This window comes from Lemur catta, chromosome X (assembly GCF_020740605.2).
Source record: "Lemur catta isolate mLemCat1 chromosome X, mLemCat1.pri, whole genome shotgun sequence".
NCBI classification, from domain to species: Eukaryota; Metazoa; Chordata; class Mammalia; order Primates; family Lemuridae; genus Lemur; species Lemur catta.
In genome coordinates this window covers 71,115,998-71,121,085 of record NC_059155.1, presented here as the reverse complement: position 1 = coordinate 71,121,085, position 5,088 = coordinate 71,115,998, and positions in this window count along the sequence as shown.

Here is a 5,088-nt window from a genome sequence, read left to right as displayed (position 1 = left end):
TTGAATGGGTGGTTGTGTGGTTATATTTAGCGGCATAAAACAGTAAGCAGATGCAGATTTATCAAATGAATCCAAGCAACACCAGGTCAAAGGAAATTGGCCAACCAGTAGGGGGCTTGGTCTTGCTGTGTCAGGCATGGTGGAGGTGGAAGAAAATCCATGTCTAAGTGGACCTACCTGTCCAGTTCAAATCCGTGTTGTTCAAGGGTCTGTTGTTCAAAGAGTATCTTCTAAGACACCTTTACCTGGCTGTCATTGTTCACTAGTGCAGGTGTGTAGGTTGGATCTGGAAACTTCTTGCTCTGAAGCCACCATGCTCTCTCTGCCATTGTTGGAAGGCCAAGTAGAATATGGAAAAGAAAATCTTATAGATAAATAGTCAACGCTTTCATGGAAAAAAATGCTGCAAAACTAATTGTATTTTATAGTCGTATGCCATGTTCTCTTTAGGAAATCAACTATTTGCTTGCACTAACGTGTTGTTTGATTAGTTTCAGTGCAATGGTGAACACATGTGGTGCTTGTTTTTACATTCTTGTGATACTTCACTTAGTAGAATGGGCTCCAGCTCCACCCGGGCTAATACCAGAGGTGCTAGATCACCATTGTTTTTTGTGGCTCAGTAGAACTCCATGGTGTACATAGACCACATTTGATTAATCCACTCATGGATTGATGGGCACTTGGGTTGTTTCCACATCTTTGAAGTTGTGAATTGTGCTGCTATAAACACTCAAGTGCAGGTGTCTTTTTTTGTAGAATGTCTTTTTTATTCCTTTGGGTAAATACCCAGTAGCGGGATTGCTGGATCAAATGGTGGTTCTACTTGTAGCTCTTTGAGGTGTCTCCATACTACTTTCCACAGAGGTTGCTCTAGTTTGCAGGCCCACCAGCAGTGTAATAGTGTTCCTATCTCTCCGCATCCACACCAACATCCCATTAAAAAGTGGGCAAAAGACATGAACAGAAACTTTTCAAAAGAATGGCCAAAAGCATATGAAAATATACTCAACATCTCTCATCATCAGGGAAATGTAAATAAAAACAACAGTAAGATAACACTTAACTCTAGTGGGAATGGCCTTTATCAGAATGTCCCAAAGGGTCCTTTTTTTTTTTTTTTTATCAGCTCCTTCCTTTTAAACAACTCCTGGCCTTAATCTCTATGTGGCTTGTTGTCAGTGAATGACCTTTTGCTGCACACACACCCGGTCCATTTGATTTCTGATTCTGCTGTTGTGATGGCTAATTTTAGGTGTCAACTTGTCAGGCCAAGGGATGCCCAGGTAGCTGGTAAAGGATCATTTGTGGGTGTGCCCATGGGAGTGTTTCTGGAAAAGTTTGGCACTTGAGTTAGTGGAGTGAGTAAGAGAAACCCACCTTCACCAATGTGGGTGGACATCATCCAATCAGTTGAGGACCTGGGATAGAAAAAAAAAAAGGCAGAGCAAAGGCAAATTTTTGCTCTCTTTTTTGAAGTTGAGACATCCATGTTCTTCTGCCCTTGGGCATCAGAACTCCAGGTTCTCAGGTCTTTAGACTCTGGAACTTAGACCAGTGGCTCCCCAGATTCTCAGGTCTTTGGCCCCAGACTGAGGGTGACATCATTGTCTTTCCTGGTTCTCAGGACTTTGGACTCAGCCTGAAGTAACAACACTGGCTTCCCTGGTTGTCCAACGTGCAGATGGTATGTCTTGGGACTTCTCAGCCTGCATAACCACTTAAGCCAATTCCCATAATAAATTATCTATCTATCTATCTATCTATCTATCTATCCATTCAACTATCTGTTCATCCATCCATCAATCTATTCATCTATCCATTTATATGTCTATCTATCCATCCATCCATCAATCTATTCATCTATCCATCCAACCATCAATCTATTCATCTATCCATTTATATGTCTATCTATCCATCCATCCATCAATCTATTCATCTATCCATCTATCTATCTATACATCTATCTATCCATCCATCCATCAATCTATTCATCTATCTATCATCTGTCTACCTATCTATCCATCCATCTATCCATCCACCCATCTATCCATCCATTTATCTAGCTAGCTAGCTAGCTATCTTGTCTATCTGTCATCTGTCTGTCAATCAATTTCCAGGACATTGGAAGTTTTGTGCAAAATTTACCTACTTGTAGGCATAAGTACAGCACACGTACATAATAGCTTTATAGCAACAGATTGGTTTAGCAGAATCTTGTGTTGTATACGTGTGTGGGGGGTGACCACCTGTGCATACAGTACCATACTCCCTCTTCTTATGTTGAAGAATTATGAGTAAAGGCATTTATAATTTGATGAAAATGTCCAAAGACTGTTTTGCAAATTTTTATCACTTTAAGGGGACAATCTCCCTACCCAACATTGTTGATAGACTGGCTCTAATTCATCTCTTCCCATCCTTCCACCCCACTCCTTGAAAACCATAACTGGGAATTTCAGCTGGGCAACACCAAGGGAGAACTAACACGTTGGAGAAGGCTGTGCGAGGTGTGTCCCACCTCAAGGGTGGGATACCTATTTCAAAATTCTAATTTTGGAGTCTGGGGAGGTATTTTGAATGGCACTTGAGAAGTCGCACAACTTCTCATTTGAAAAATAAAGAGTTGGAAAAGGAAATGTCATCAGAAGTCTCCTCCAGCCTTCGCTTTCTATAATTTTGTGATTCTTTAATCAATGAGTAGTTGCGAGAACCTCATTAGTGGTGTGATGATTATTCGCTTTGAAGTCGAAGTGGTGGGCAGGCTTCCACCTGTTCTGTGGGAGGCAGGTGGCACTACCACCACCCACTGTCAGGAGCATTTGATGGAAGGGTCATTAAATCAACTTTCTTCTCGAACTCATCAGTGCCTGAGGAGGGAGGTGCATGTTTGTCCCAAGAAGCCAACCAGGAAATATACTAAGGATTATCTGTAGTTTTTAATCAGCCGTGGCTGGCCTAGCTTGACTCCAATCTATTGCCCTCAAGCAGATTATTCTGTTGGGTTCACAGGCCACACAGGGGTGGGCTCACACGTCACAAATCAAAGTGATTACATTCCTAATTTAAAACATCCGAGCTCACCACTTGTCACAGGAATGCAGGTCAAACAAGGAGGTGACATTTCTGCAATGTGGAATTGCAAAGTGTCAAAAAATGTCTGTCAAAGAGATGTCCGTGATGATGAAGGTTTTAAGCAAAGTGACCACACATTCACGGCATTCAATGATCAAGCCAATATACAAAAGGCTGTAGTCATCTAGAAGTTAATTGATGGACGTGATTACATGTTCACCTTTTGGTGCAAAACGAGTTGTTGTATTAATTTTATTGGAAAACGACCACTGGCAGCTGGATTGACAAGAAGCATCCTTTGGCGAGATGTCTTTTTCAACGACGGCATTTCTAGTTTTAAAAATATTAAGTTTTCAAATAGGAGAAGAGTTTTCAAGTGTGTGTGCGCCATATTTTCACTTGCTTCCATGGCCATGATGTTCAAAGGATGTTTATTAGAACCAAAAGTAACTTGGGACCCCACCAGCAACTCTGGGCCTCCACTGGCCTGGGTGTGTGTGGTCTACTGGGAGCACCAGGTGAGGAGCATCCCTGAGCTGCTGGACCAGGGCTCCGTGTGATGCTGCCATGAACTACACACTTTTCCTTCTTGCCCTTATTCCAATGGACTTTGCTTTCTAGCAGGTAAAGCTTAGGTGTGAGTCCCAAAAGGACACAAAAGTCAGAGAGGTCCTTCCTGGTGGGCTGCTATTTCCAAAGACCCCCCCCTTCCAAAGGGCACCCACACCCAGGAAGCCTCCTCTTCCCAGGGGAAGGAGGTCTTGATGTCACACCAATGTTGAATGTCTGGGAAAAACGAGGCCCTCACACATTGTAAGAGAGTTTCACTGCCTGCAAATATGTATCCTTATAGGTAACATGTGTTTAAATATATTCACATGTACATTTCATATAACTACGTCAGCCTGGTGTGTACTATTTATATAATAAATATCATTATATATCCTATATAATAGCATATTTACTATTTTATATGTTTTCAACTCATGTCCAAAATATATAACAACTATAATATAATTATATAATGTAATAAAAATATGTAAATATATATTTATATATAAATATATGCTATATAAAAATATATATAAAATGTATGCTATATATATTTATAATATATTGTATATAAATATATGTTATTATATTTATAATATAATCATACTATAAAAGTTATAAGACAATTATTTATAATATAATTATATAATTATTAATTACAATATAATGATATACTTATTAATTGTAAAATAATATAATGATATAATTAGTAATTAAAATGTCTAAAATATATTATATATTATTTAACTATATTACTATAATGCATATATAATATGCATATTACATATAAACATGTTTATAATTATATAGTTATACATGACATATAATATATAATGTATAACACAATTTATATAAATCATTTTTATATATTTTATTACATATTTATGTTAACATAAATAATTCTGTATGTATATATGTATGTACATACATATTTAATTCAGAATGACAGCTTAACTTTCAGACACCTTTAATTGGTTCATGTCCCGCATTTCTGGCATGATATTTCATTCTGGCATGATTTTTCTGATGCAGTTGAGAACATAGTCCACAGGCTCAAATCCAATGAGTACCTGATCAAGCCCTGTGACCTGGTTAATGTTTCCTGTCTTTGTGTTAATTGCACATCTACCCTCTCTCTCGTGCATCATGAGCATTTTCCATTTAACTATAATCTCCCTACTGTCCTATCAAATATTAGAACTTATTCCTTTTGTCTAACTGTGGCTTTTCTAAGTGTAATTTTCCTGTGTTTATTGAAGAGAATATGCTTGTTCTTGGGAAATAGACACTGCACTATTAATGTATTAAAGGTCTTTAAATTGGTACTAACTGATCAACACTTACATGAACATATAGTGGTAACATTCATAGGGTGTCGGACAGGTGGGAGGGGGGCGGAGGTGATGGGTATATTCACACCTAATGGGTACAGTGCATGATGTCTGGGGGATGGGCACACTT